Below are 15,297 nucleotides of genomic sequence, written 5' to 3' on the forward strand. Positions count from 1 at the left end.
TCCTAAACAGCAAAAAGCTTCATAGGAAGACTTTCCAAGCTGTTTAGAAAGTAGCTATTGTCAGAAGCATAGCTGCATAAGATTGGTGCTTCCCACTCAGCTGGTTTGACCTATGCATTTATTTTCTCCATCACCATTCATGCCTGTACTGCAAAAAAGAATATGACCCATATCTGCCTTGGTTTGTGTAGAATCAACAGCATTACTTACAAAAAATGAAACATAAGCACATATTTAATTGTAATTTAATGGGAATAAGAATCCTTCTTGTCTTCACACACACACACACCCACCTTAAAAGACCCAGAATAATCTAGGATTGGCCTTAAAAGCTCAAGAGCTTCCTAGCTCAAGAGCTTTCCTTACTCCCACTGCAGCCTTATGGTAGACAACCCATAATGCTGTCTGCTGAGGACTCAAACAGGCTCTGCAACAGCTGACAGAAAGGATGGGGAGAAAAAAGAAAAAACAATCCAAGTTGCAATAGGCCTTCATCATTCACCCCAGAGGATGCAAAGGTTGTTTATGAACGTGGTATGGTCCTGTCCTGCCCTGCCACCAGCTACAGATTTTGCAGCCATTTGGACAATATATTATATGAAAATAAGCATGTACTAAAGATGCGGAGGAGCAAGGTGTTACTGAAGAGTATTTACCTGATTAATGTGCCATTACATATCACTCTCCCATTCCTCAGAGTCAATTTTAAGTTATACAACAATCCAGCAGTATTCAAACTCAACTTCCATACCCTTGATAGACTAAGCTTGCATGGCTGAGTCAGGGGGAAGAACCACAAAATACATAGTTATGTATCACATAAATTGCTAAATGAAAACACGAGGGATCACCAATTCCCTGTTCCAGACTTACATTGCAAAAAAGACGATGCTTAAATAAACCTGACAACACCCTTCCCTCCCCTTTTGGGGCCTGCTAATGCTTTGCCCTTCTGCTTGCTTTTTTCTCCTCCTTCATTTAACTTTATTCTACCCTTGTCAAGAGTTTCAAGGAACATGAACGCTTTTTCAGCCACTTCTCTGGGATGCCAAGTTCTGCCTTTTGCTACCAGTCTTGGTACCCCCCCTCTTCCTAAACTATACTCCATTCTTTCAAGAGCAGCATTTTCTGTTGATAGTGCCAGAGGCCAGGAAGGCTCCTGGCAGTACAGCTCCAACAAAGAGCCTGAAACTGAACAATCTCCTTTTTTGTGTGAGAGGAGATAAGGAAGACTAAGATGTGGTTTTCAAAAGGAGAATAAAATAAAATTAAAAAAAAAAAAAAAACCACGCCCCTGGCATTGGCAGTTTTTAAATAAAAACACACAAATTTTCCCTTCCAAAGGGTCAGGTAGCATACAATGGCTCTCACTAGCAATGAGCACCAGCTCCTCCTACCTACATAAAAATGCTCTACAGAAAAGGAGGAAAACACATTGCACTGTGGATCTCATATACCCACAGATGTAAATAACACTCCAATAATTCTACCCTGTTTCTGCAGAAGCAAACAGTGAGGCCAAAAGCTAGAAATTTCTGCTGTTTTTTCCCAATATGGTCTTGCTCTTCTTTTAACAAATATACAAGGCAAGCCATTGACAACTGCAGAAAGATGCTATTTATTGTCAGAAATAGTTTAAAAGAATTACTGCAGACAGACACACTATCTTAAGCAAATGATTCAACAACCCAGACCCATCATGTACAAGGGTAACGGTAGAGAAACTGCTGATCCTAAGACATAGTTGCTCTACAAAAACAAAATCAGAGAAGGTTCTTCTCTTCCCGAATACAATTATTCTGCTTTAGTAACATACCAGCGAGAAAGTAGACAACTTCTTCCCTTATGGCACCCAAACTGTTCTGCAAATTTCACTGATTTCCTGAATTCCTCAATGGGACCAGTGTTAGACCTTAGAAAGAAAAAAGTAACTTTGAATATTTTAACAGTATGCATCAATTTCTCATACAATTCAAGGAAGGCACCTTCCTTTCTTTGAACTCATTTTTTCATTCAACACTATTAAATGTTGAGCTGTGAACCCATGGACTGATTCTCTGGACGAAGGTTACACACTGGTCACAACTGAAGAGTCAACATTTACAGCACTGTGTATCTGAGATAATTCTTTTTTTCCTATTTAAAGGCCGAACTCTCTAGTGGTTTAACACCACTGGACTAAACAGTGTTATGTTAGCAGGAGGAACTGAGTTTTGCCAGCAGTTCAGGATTATTTGGTTAACATTTTTATTGGAAATATTACAGCAAATTATCACCAGCTTTCAATGTATGAGACTGAGATAACCACCTGCACAGCTCTCTCCATTAAGGCAGCAAAAAGTTACAGATTAAGTTCTTCTTTTGGAAAACCAAACCAAAACAAGACAAAAAACCTCATTTTCTTTCAGGTCTAAGTGTAGATATCCAGATATGAAATCAGTATGAATACAAAAAAAGAAAATTATGGAGAATGCCAAGGATTAGCATTTTTCAACTAGATCGTATTGCTACTTCGTAATTTTCATCTATGGACAATCTTTAATAACGCACAGCTACTGCTGCCCAAGAGACAGAGGTGTTGCCTGTAGAATTAATGGAGCAACCAACTCTCAGTGAGGAAAGACAGAGCTGATGGTCCTCCCCTTCATGAAATCTAGACGTTTCCAGAGAGTCTCTCAGTACAGTCCTTTAACAGCTTGTGTCAACGGTTCAGTAACAGTTTAAAACCACCTTTGTTCACAAAGTGCCTTCTAAAAAAGCCCCCTTTTCTTTGACTTCACATTCATGAGGCTTAGTGCCAGCATCAGATTAAGAAATGAAAACAAATAATAACAGATATCTCAAACTGAATCCAACCATCAAATAGTTTTTTCTTTGCCTTCAGCATGTAATAAAAGAGTTCCATAATTTCTACCTACAGCTGATATGTAGATTTAGCCAATACAAATACTAGACCGTCAACCTAAACAGAGCTGCCCTGAGCAACTCCCAGCGTTTGGTGGGAGTTCCTCTACCATTATTCGGTAGATGGAGCAGTTCAATTCTGTCTGAATCTGAGAAGAATTGATCGTAGAACTTCTCTGCTCAGTTAGGCTGAATCAGCCCACCAAGGCACTACAGCTACAGCAGTAATTTCATGTTACAATCTGAAAAACAGTAGGAGAGAACAAGAGGTCCCACTGCTGCTGCTTACCATCCATGCTGTCCCTAGGGAAGGCAATTCCCCAGCTTTTACTTAGGAAATCACTTGCAAATACATCCCTTTATATCTTCATTCTGCCTGCTATCTACCCTTGTATTTTTAAATTAACATTGAGAAGATGCACAAAACAACCTCCAAGTTTTTTAACAGCTTCAGGTTATCTTTATCAAAACAGAACACACCCATGCCTTGCTCCCACTTGTAACTTCTCCCTAGAATGGGTAAAGATCAACTACCCATGATGACCATACCAGACTTACCTGTCCCTTTCAGTAAATACTGTGGATTAAGAGATCTTGCTGCAGCTCGCACAAGCTAATGGCATTACAACTGAATACTATTTTCCAGCAGTACTATTTTTGCACAAAGATCCAGATTTTTTTCTAAAAGATACTTTTCTCCCAAGGCTTCTCTTTTAGTAGTGCCTCTTGTCTCATTTAGGATGCATATGAACTGACAACACACATGGACTACCATACTTAAAACACACAACTGTCTCTCCCTTTGGCTAATACTGATAATGCAGTTAATTGCTTGCATAGCTGTAATTATACAGGCATAACTAATGACTGGGTATCTCAACACAGATGAGGCTGCCGGAAACAGGCTGGGATGAAGAAACTAGAAGACACAGAAAAACATTTTATGTGCCCCTCTAACTGGGGTTATGCCTATTACTTATTGCACTGCGTGGCACATGGGAATTCTCTCCTTCCCGCGGGAACACGGCTAGCGCCGGAGAGCAGCTGTCCCGAGGGTGCACTCGCTTAGGGAACCAGTCTTCACTTGATGCAAAGACTGAAACTACAGCCCTCCAGTGTCAATCCAGTGACTTAAAACGTCTCTTCTGTCACGTTAAAACTACATAGCTGCAGAGTGTAATTGCTTTACAAATACATATCTCAGAAACAGAACAGGTAGCAGAACACACTGGTCCTGCCCAGGTAGTCTGAATTCAAGCACAGGACATCAGCAGTCCAAAAACTGACTCAGGCTTACCATTTCCAAATTAAATTAAACCTACTAGTTTCCTAAATGACTCCAAATTGCTTGCCTGAGAGGCTACCTCTCTCTTCAATCCATATCCACAGCTGGAGCCTCTTTGTTACAGAGGAGACAGCAACCGAGGGGACATTCTCTAAAGGGGGCCCTCCACTCTGAATTTCAATAGATCAAGGGAGAAAAGCCTCAAGACAGGAAAGCAAGGCTTATCCCCTTAGTCAAGCTTATGGGGACCAGTGAACACAGCAAGAACAATTAGATGGAAACAAAGGATCTGTGGGTTGACTTAGGTTTGATTTTCTAGTCTAGTTTGGTGGTTCTCTATTTACCAATTTAGGGGAGGGAAGTCTGACTGCTTTTTCCCTTATGCCACCATTCCTTTAATTACAGAAAAATAGCCCATAGGCCAGCACAGTTGCTTTTTCAACTTTCATATATTAATTATACAAAATTAATTCAAAGCTAAAAGCCTTGTCATCTCTAGAATGAAATGAATAATTTTACAAAATTTAAGCAATTTGGAACATAACAAAAAAAAAAATCTTAAAACCTGCTGTTTTAATTTTAATTCACAAACCATCACCACCACCAAACTGTGGATGTTTTGATCCCTCTGGCATATGAGCCAGGAAATCAAGTTCCAGTGCAAACAGCTCAAGACCATTTTATTTATGTGTTTGTTTTAAAACAGAACTCAAATTCCAACTTGGATTTAAAATCATGTAGATTATTTTCTTCCCTTCTCCCTTTGCACACATCTCTCCTTTATCATAATATGTTTTCTGACTCATTTGCAGCTGAAGGGAACGAAGTCTTTGAAACCGCTACCTTCCAGAAAACCATCCCAACACAGCACAAAGCTATTGACTCTTGTTACACAATAAACATACACTCTCCCAACAAGCTAAGTTCCTAAGTTAGCTGAAGGAAAAAATTAGTTATTTTTGGCAAGTCAAGAAATAAAAGCCCAGGTCACTGCATATTAGAAGAGTTTATGAAAGGTGCTGTATATGTTACATCCTAAGGCTAACCCAAAATATAGACTTAAATCACCAGTATTTTACACACAGGGAAGAACAAATGCAGAAATTTCAATAGGTCAAGTCCAAATATGTCAGAGAAAAAAGCCAGGACAGAGAAAGGCTCAGAGCAGCACAGGGCAGAAGAAATTATTTTTCCCTTTCCAAATTTTATACACTGCTTTCCACAACCGTACTTTTGTAAAAATTTCACTTTTGGCTACAAAATAAAAAAAATAGTCTTTTCAAAAATGACTGCATAAACTGACCTACTTGTAACATCAGTTAGAATTTTTAAAAAAACAACCTGGTATTTTTGTTCAAGATGTGGCCCATTTTTCATGCTCTTTTCTTCCTTTTCCAGAACTGGCATTAGCTGTCAATGTTTTCATTACTTGCCATAGATACAGTTAAAATCGTACTAAGTGGTCCAAAGTGGAAAAGACTTGCATTTTCTTTTGGCTTTGTAGGCTTTTTGGGTGCTTGGATCTTTTTTCCCCCCTTTACGATCTTCTCCTGAGTGGTTAACAATCACCACACCAAATGTCCTGTCTTTTGCTCTCCAATGGAAGTTCTCATTTGTTCAAATTTTCTGCTTTTCTTCTAGGAAAAGAAGATTAAGCACAAGAAGCTTGTATGCATATCTATTGGAGAAGAGATTATAGACCTACATAAAGTATAGCTCAGAATTAGACCCCACATCTAGACCTGGGTTTTGTGAGTTTGGTGAGCAGAAGAGATGTCAGAGGATGTGTGAAGAGGAACAGTGGGAGGTGGGGTGAAAAGGTTGATAGGAGGAATGTACTTGAACCACAGGGGGTAGAGTTTCAACAGATGAGTACTCTGGTGCTTGAAGGCAGGGGTGGTAAAAAAAAAAAAAAAAAAAAAAAAAAAAAAAAAAACTTAAGAGAAATCAAAAAAAAAAAGAAAAAAAGAAAAAAAGGAAAAATACCAATATTCCAGAATTCTAAAAGCCTAGCATCCGAAGGGTATACCAGATATCCCTTCCAGAATGTGAGGACCAGTACTTACATTTGGGGAATTTTTTTTTTAGTTGGTTTGGCTCAGTGTTATTGAAAAAGTTTGTCCAAAAGTCCATGCAATGAGCCAACACTTATCAGGTTTCAATTTCCAGCTGAAGCCACGACCGTTGCTATGAAAACTAATGTGCAGTTGTATTCCAGAAAGCAAAGCAATGGAAAAGACTGTATGAGAATGTAACAAATACATGCACTGGCACTAAGAGTAAAAACTGTATTATGCCAACCTGTGTCATAAACATTTTTCTCCTCTTATTATTAGAGAAGAAATGTGCAAATCAACGTTACTGTCTGGCCAGAGGGTATTATGTGAATACTCATAAATTCCTCATCACCCTACCCCAATAGATTACCACCTCTCTTAAAATATGAAGCAGCAATTTAAAGAGTCACTCCATCAAGACTCAATGACGTATACAGCAGATTGCCAGTCAAAAGCCTGAACCACTCACGTGATGTATCTTTGCCAAGACCCACGTATCCCTTACGCTTCTGCTGGACTTGGTGACACACGTACATTGGCAGAAGAGAAAGAAAAATAGGCAAGTGATATTTTCACTTTGGCTACAAATTCAAGCAGCAGAATCCATGCATGTGTTAAAAATATATGAATAGTTAGCTAAGACAGTTCTGTATCTATGGAAGAAAGTGTTGTAACAACCGCATTTTGTAGAAGTTTACTGAAATAATGGTTTTGCTAAACTCTTTCCGTCACTCCAAATCCAAATACCAAAATTGGTTTAATGACATTTTATAAAAAAATAAAAATTGTTCTCCTATTCCCCCAAAATTTATGCATCTCATATTACTACATAAAAGATCCAGTAAGCATCATAAGAAATACATAGGGGCTTCAAGTCAAACAAATACACGAAGTATACTCTTTACTTACAGCATGTGTACGGTCACAGGGTAAGTCAACTACATGCTGAATTTTAGAGAAATTTTTAATAGACTAAATTAGGAGCCCCTACTCTTCTCATTCCTACTATCAAACTGACAATGAGCTAGAAGAAAAACACCCCTGAATAGCACCAGCCATCTAGTCACAGAAATCGTAAAATTTCTACTGAATGAGGAAGGTTGACGTGCTGACGGCATTATTTGAGCTCGTGGTCATACCCTGCATATCCCTTCTTTCTCAAACTTCAAAATGTTGGATGTATTTGATCTACAGGTTGTCAGCTTCATACATTAAGGGAAAAAGGGTCCACATGGAGCAATTTGTCCATGTTCACGCATACGCACTGATTTGCAAAAAGCTCTGGGAAATGAGATCACCTTCAAGCAAGCATCCTCTGCTGTATTAAAGAATGGGAGTTTAAAGCCATCCCACCTCCAGAATATGAAATTCTCTTCGAAGCTGTGACCCATCCTCCCTTTCAGTTGAAGCAAGCTCAACAAGAAAAAAGCTAGGTTATCATGTGTATTCATGTAGCTGATAAAAAAACTACTCAGTCCCTGATGGCACTGTACTTCAGAGACAGTTTTGCACTTCATATGCCCCCCATAAATTAGGACTCTACAACAAACACTTTGAGCTAGAGACTTTGAAAGAACATAGGAGGTGATGCACACTTCAGTCCACAGCTTCTCTTGCAAATCTTAAATAAAATTATTTAATTGAGTAATAACCTAAGGGATGCCCACGAAATAATTTAAGGACTGGATAAAGCCGATGAAACCATGAGAGTAAGGATAAATGAATATGTCAAAGACCAAAGAATAAGGTACTGTGGTAGAGGTGGCAAACATGCAAGGATAAATTATGAGGAGAGTTTAACTTTGAGAAATAAATCCCAGAAGAAAAGCAGAAGCAAAAGACAAGGAAAGACATGCAGCTAGGACACAGCTATTATTTTATAATGGATCTGCTCAAGAATCATTTCTTTTCTTATTCACCCCTCTCCCCAGCGCCTTTACTGAAAATGATGCTTCACAAACAGTTTAAGTCAACTGAATTCAGACTGAAAGGGGAAATCTTTTCCCCTTGGCAGTGCCTGGTAGTTCCCGCTCCCTCCCTTGCGCTAGGTGCTAGCTCCTCTGGAGTTTTGCGGTGTTATTTGACTGTAAATGGAACACCGCAGAAGCCTCAGTAAGTAGACTTATATCCTCAAAACCAGTAAGAATAGGTCGCTTATCACATTTGCATAACATCTCCAAGTAGTATATTCAGCTTTCTAAAGAACTCCAAAGTCTGCTCGCTAAAAATGTACCAAAGTGAGTTCATTTGTACATAAACTAAAACACTTCCCTAAGGGGACCCCTACCAGCAGTGGCTTCGAGTCTTCTTCATAGTGTGATTTACTGCTGAACAGAAAAATGCCTTGCCCTTCACTTCCATTCTCTCACAATGAACTTCCCCCTCCTAGCAGGCGCTGAAAACAAGCCTCCTACAGTCAAATCAGACACTCACAATGGAAACCTGCCATTAGGAGAAACATATCAACGCATTTTCAAGTGTTTGCAAACAGGCACCATGCGAATCACTGTTCACCTTGCTCTTAAGTGCCAGCACGCACTTTGCAAACCAACCCGCTCAGCAGCTTGAGAAATTAGTAGCTTCCTGACCGGTACCACACATGGCACCAGCCACTTAGTGTCTGCCCTTAACACAGGAGTTTACCTCTGTCAGATCTGAAACGGAGAGGAGAGGAAACACGTTAGCCATCCACTGTGGCACAGACTTCTCATTAATATTCCTCTTAAATGTTAGCAGTGATCAGAAAACTGAGAAAACTAGCAGCAAGGTTGTGACATTATCCTTCAATCTCCCTTTTCTGTCTCGCAACAGTTGCAATAACGAAAGATCACACCACAAAACCAAATCCTTGCAAATAGCTTGATGCAAAAATGCTGATTGAAAGACAGCTTCACAATTTTGTGATTATTCTTCCATTCATCTCTGTAACACCATATGTATGCAGTTTATTTTATGTTAAGTGTCACATATATATTATCACCTCTTATGATCCGTACTATCAAATGCCTGCCAACATTCTGGCTTCTGCCAATTGCTTTTAGTTTCTCTTTCTCTCTTTTTCCAGTGATATATTTGGAGAGAGAAGAAAAAAAGAAGAGGGAAAAAAAAAAAAAAAAAAAAAAAAGAAAAAGAAAAAGAAAAAAAAAGGTGACTAACTTAAGTAGAAGGAAAATTACCCAAAATCCTTTAAACAGTTGCTCTGTTAAATTGACACAAGTTTAACAACGTGTACTTGGCACATTCCCCTTGCCACGAATACAAGAAACTTCTTCAAAAAAACTCACTCAAAGTAGGGAAATATTTTAAAGATATAGCACATACCTTACTGAATGGTGGTTTGATGGCTGTTACAAAGCCATTTCTAGTCACAAGTGTTCAAACCACAAAGACTTCATAACCATAAAATATCCTTTTGAAATCTCCTTTTCAATAAGATAATGACTGAACAGGGAGGCAAACCCAACCAACTCATTCTCCCTCAGTTGTACCTTCAGGGCTGTGCAGGGATACAGCACAGGAGAAAGTCTACTAGAGCCAGGCATAAGTGTGCAGAGAAATAAACCAGAAGAGACAACAGTACTTTTGCTTGCTCCAGGGGTGTATGACGTTTTCAAGTCTCCAGGGTTCCCAAAAGCCCATCACCTTCTACAAACGTTTTTTTTTAATACAAGGACATACTGCACATTCACACCACAGTATGACAAAGAGAGCTCCTAAACTTTAAAGAGATCATTTACCTTGAGAAGACTGAAAATAAAGCAATAGCAGAGTCACAGCTCAAGAGGAAAATTGTACTTGATGGCCTCATCTAAGACCCAAGAAAATCCTTATCTGAGAATCACAAAGTTAGAAACACTGGGGTTGGCAGTATAACCAAAAAAGCTGCCTGTCACTGGAACAGGAGGACACTGCATGTTAGCGTGCAGGTGCACTGGCAGAGATCTGTGGAAAACTTTTCCTCGTTACAGTTAAATCTATAGACATTAGCCTCTCACTCCATCACATACTGAACCCATCCAGAATACCAAAAGAAGAAAGCCACACATCTTACGTGTGAACAGGGGAGCTCTGCTCCCTCTGTATCAACATGGAAAACATGGGATCATAGTCCAACAGCACTTCGTAGGCTGGACGCTGTGAGAAAGCACGCCTAGGAGCCCAAACCTTAAAAATCAAAGAGACTTCTACTAGGTAGAAAAAACAAAGAGCGGAAGGAAGGGTGGAACACCACGCCACTCTTGATCTGCAATTCGCTGCAGAACTGCTTGCCTGCCAGGAAGTACAACGCACACAGCAGTGTTTCGGCAACAGTTACACCTTTACGGGGCATAGTAAGCTTTTTTGGTGAATACTAGGGTGAAGGGACATTAAAAAAAAAAAAAAAATCAATCACTTCTTAGGACAATGTATACAATACGTTGCACCTGAACAGGGAGGAAACAGAAGTACTTGTTTTTAAGAACACACAATGCCAGGTTATATAATAATGACTACTGAACTGCAGATACTTTCAGTGACCACATAAAACTGCTACAGAATAAGGTAAGAATTTTTCCTATCCCCTCATCAAAATCCATCTGAATTGTACACCTATTAAGTTTTTCCTGGCACATAGAGAATATAAGGAAAAATATCAAAATGGTAAGTATAGAGACAGGTTCTCTTTTCTCCCCCTCCCAGGCCTTCAATAAAAAAAGAAAAAATCCTCAGACAATGACACTCACAGCAAAGTTGCAAGCTACAGAAAAGACAAGCGTGTTGTACTGCACAGTGAGTTTCAAACAGATTACAAAAAGAGACAAAAGAAAGTCAACTACCCCTACGCAACCTCCCCGGCACAAATAAACCTGGCATCAGGTACACCTCGAGACTGGTCAGATCAGCCACCCAGATCCACAGACTGCACTGATAGTATCTTTCAATTAATATCCAATTCACATCATGTTGATGTTTTAGCCATATTAATCTCTATTATCTCTGACCGGTGCGTTTTTTGAAGCTGCTGCAGTACTTTTAAAAGCTTTGTGACATGTGTGTTAATGAATATTTTCCTAACAGTATACAAGAGGGACTTTTACCAGCAAACTGTCACCACTGTTCTTCCTCCTTCTTATCTAGTTACCGGTCATCAGACTAGATCCATACCACCTACTTACACAGCTCCAAAAAAAAAAAAAAAAAAAAAGGGGGGGAGGGGGGAAGAAATCAGGGGGAAAAAACCTTCAAAGAATGTAAACTTGCAACTCAAACTGGAAGAACTTTATGAAAATTCAAACATGTTTTTCTTTACTGTGCAATGTTCTGCACAAGTCACTCAATCAAGCAGGAATGACATGGAAAGAATGGGACTAATGGGAACAATGAATGATCCACAAACGTCTACAAGATTATGTAACCGAGGATGAGACTGCATGTGTGTGTGTGTGTGTGTGTGTGTGTGCATTTGGGGGAACGGAGGCGACAGAGCTAAGGGGAAGAGGAGGAAACAACGTCCTCAGTCACAGATACAGGACTCTGCACATTTCTTACTCAATTTCCCCCCCTCTTCCCAAAAGATAAATATTTTAACCGCAGGCAATCAGGCAGCTGAGGGACAAAAGCAACAGAAAACCCATGTGCTTACAAATATACTTCCAAACATCCCTTGCTGAAATTGCACGGTAACTGCTGTATCATGAACTACAGCTCACAGGCAACCATGTTTATACTAAAGCAATTAACACACGGTACATTTCCTGCACTATTATTATCATTGGCGCTCTCGGTGTGTTTGTCGCACATTTTGAGCTTTGGCAGGTTAAGAGGTATTCTTAGAAAATTAACAACAAAACGTTGCTGATTTCAAATGTACTCACTGTTATTTTTCAGGAACTCCTATATTTACTTTATACCATTCTCGGGGGAGAGCTGGACAGTTGTATTAGTTCTGCAAGGAAAAGATATTCAAAATAAACTTTGTAAAGGCTTCAAGCCAAGAAACTTTAAAAATGTAACTTTCTGGACCCGATACCCACTTGCTTTACAAGGCTGCGCGCCGCGGCTTTGCATAATCACCACCCACACTTCAGAACAATCATTTAATCTGAAAGTCATCAGCGGATTAATCACTTGCATGAGCACAAACTTCGGAAAAGAAAGGCGCATACCCACCCCCCCATATTTCCCCCCCTCTTCCCTTCCCCCCCGCGCTCCCGAAAACCGTGTCGGGGGGCAGGCATCCCCCCCCCCCCCCCCCCCCCCGGGAGGGGACCACCCTGGGTACCACCGCCGCGCCAAGAGCCTGCGGGGATGCACTTGCTTCAAAGTTGAGGAATTCTCCTCCCGAGCAGCGCCCGCGGCTGTGCGGACACTTGCCGCGGCCGGAGCCTCCCCCCCCACCCCCCCTCGAGCCCGACCCACGCGAGAACCTGCCGAGGTGCCCCCCAAACCACCCCCCCCATCACCACCACCACCCCCCCTCCCTCCACCACTCACCCCCCCCAGGCGCCCGCCGCCCCTCACCCGCGGCCTCCGACCTCCAGGCGCAGCCGTGGGGGGGGCGGGGGACGGGGCAGGGCCGCCCGGGGGGGGGGGGGGGCGGGACGGGACCCACACCCACGGAGCGGGAAGGAGGCGGCGGGGAGAGCCGGGCGGCGGCGGCGGCAGGAGCGGCGGCGGGGAGGGCAGGGCGGCGGGAGGAGCCGTGAGGCGAGGCGGGCCGGGCCACCCCCCCCCCCCCCGTCACCCCCCCCGTCACCCCCCCGCCCCTCCGCCGCCGCCGGCCGAGGCCCCGCCGCGCTGACAAGCGCCGGGCTGCGCTTCCTCTTCCTCACGGCAACGGCGGCCGCTCCTCCCGCCCGCCACCTCCTTTTAGGCGAGGAGCGGGGGGGGGAGCGGGAAGGTGGGGGGGGGGGGGGGTCCGGCTGCCGCTGCCCGCCGGCGGGCAGGTGCGGGGCTCGCCGCCCGCCTGCCCCCGCTAGCCCTCCGCGCCCCCCCCCCCCCCCCCCCCCCGGGGCTCGCGTACCTCCCAGGGCAGGCAGCACCGCCGCCTCGGTTGGCTGCGCTGCCCGCGGCGTTACCCCATCCCGGGGCTCAGCGCAGGCACCCCCACGGCGGCACCCCCACGGCGGCACCCCCACGGCGGCACCCCCACGGCTCCCCGCCGCCGCTCTCACTTCCTCTTCCTTCCTCCTGCTGGCCCGGCCGCCGAGGTGCAGCCCCGGCCCGGGGGGTCCCGCAGCACCTGCGGGGGGTGGGGTGAAAGGGGGGGGGGGGGGGGGGGAAGTGGGGGCAGCGCCCGGCCACCCCCCCCCCCCCCCAGCGCCTCCACCCGCCCCGCAGCGCCTCTTCCCCCGCGGCCGCCGTCCCGCTGTGTCCCTAACGGGCGGGATTCGGGGGCTTCCCCCCCTCGCCCCCGGGGGGGCTCTTTTATTTTTCGGTCGGTTCTTCTCCTCCCCGGGAGCCCCCGCCGCCCTCTACGCGGGTTTACGGCCCCTCCGAAGCGAGCGAGCGGCCGCGCTGAGCGCGGGACGATCCGCGCCGCGCCCGGCCGGGAGAGGGCGGCAGCGACCGCGCTCCGCACCCGCGCTGCGCTCCCGCTCCCGCTCCGCACCCGCGCTGCCGCCCCCAGGACCCTTAAAGCCGGCGTGAAGCGAGCGCCCAGAGCGTCGCTTCTGCCGTTTTGTTTTTTTTTTTTTCCGCTGGAAAAGTGAAATCTCAGATCTCTGCTTTTTGTTCTCAGTCTCCTTAACAGAAAAACAGTCAGTACGTTTTGGTTTGGTTTGGTTTTAATTATTTTTTAAATTCTTTAACTCACAGCTACTGTATGGACAACACATATGTGACACTACACACTGATAAATTATATCTTCTAATACTAGACAGTGATGTTCGGGGTTTTTTTTTGTTTTGTTTTTTTGTTGTTGTTGTTTTGTTTTGTTTTGTTTTTTGGGGTTTTTTTGTGTGGTTTTTTTTTTTTTTCCAAAGTCATGTACATTTCATTTTGACTCTGATAAGAACGGATAGCACAGCTATGAATCCTTCCTGTGGCACAGCAACTTTTATGGTCTGGTATAACAAAACCTACTCTTTGTGAACTGTCACATAATACATGGAGGCCAAAACTGGCAAAATTACTGGCTCTGATCATGCAAATAATTACTTACGAGAGTATCTCTATGCACGTTAATAATTCCCCATGATTTCCAATAAAACCAGCCTCCTGCAACACCCAGGTCCTCAGACCACAATATTGCTGTTACGCATCAGCTAACATTTATGAGTCTCGTCGCCCCTGCTTACCAGGGTTTCATACCTAGCAGAACTGCTGGGGGCTTTCCAAAAGAGGGACTCGATTCTCCCCTTAGGCTGTAATGCACCGTGTCAGCGATGCGCTAGATCCGAGCAAATCCTCCATCCTAGATCTGAGCAAATACTCCGGCGTGAGGCAATAAATGGCATGACTCACCTGAGTGACATGTTACTGTATTTATAGGACTAGAGCACTGGCTCTACCAAATGACAGGGGCTAAGAGTGCACCCCAAAAACATGGAAACTCCTTTTCGTGCATACAGAACTCGCCTGCCTGCTCACCCTGCCTCCAGCACCTCCCAGGCTGGTGCGTGCCGTGGGTGACAGCAACGAGAACCGGGGAACTGGGGCAGGAAACCCTGCGGTTCTGTGCTCTGAAACTTCCCCGGGGCAGGAATTCCCCTCAGTCAAGGAACATCTCTAAAGCCGTTGAGTTTACAGCCTCCTCGAATGCTAAAATCCACGGAGAAGCTGGACTTAGCACATCGAACTGGAATGTGTTGGTTCCTGTGTTTACTAGACATTCTAAAGCACCTTTTCATATTGTTTTATTAAGGTAGAACTCCAAAACTGGAAATGCGAGATGCATATGTCATACAATTCTTATTAGATACACTGAAAACACCAAACCATCTCAAGATCTTTATACGGTTGCACAGTTTATTGAAAGAGGGACAATATCAACACCAAGTAAATGGCTGTTCAGTTTGCATTTGAACCATTTCCATAATACAGAGACTTTTTTCTGAATGTGTTACCTG

General features: G+C 43.6%; 1 protein-coding gene across 7 annotated transcripts in view; it reads right to left on the reverse strand.

The window, feature by feature from the left end:
* The window catches only part of ELMO1 (engulfment and cell motility 1), a 306,368-nt gene extending 293,032 nt beyond the window's left edge, over positions 1-13,336 (reverse strand). For 2 of the 7 annotated variants that reach the window (XM_042806556.1, XM_042806550.1), the window contains exons 1-2: positions 12,748-12,834; positions 12,102-12,172 (exon numbers count right to left, since the gene is read on the reverse strand). The gene's annotated coding sequence lies outside the window, so the exon portion shown is untranslated. The other 5 variants (XM_042806555.1, XM_042806554.1, XM_042806551.1 and 2 more) reach the window with 5 other exon arrangements.
* Between the last annotated feature and the right edge of the window lie 1,961 nt (positions 13,337-15,297).

This window comes from Tyto alba, unplaced genomic scaffold, assembly GCF_018691265.1.
Source record: "Tyto alba isolate M040663 unplaced genomic scaffold, T.alba_DEE_v4.0 Super-Scaffold_46, whole genome shotgun sequence".
NCBI classification, from domain to species: domain Eukaryota; kingdom Metazoa; phylum Chordata; class Aves; order Strigiformes; family Tytonidae; genus Tyto; species Tyto alba.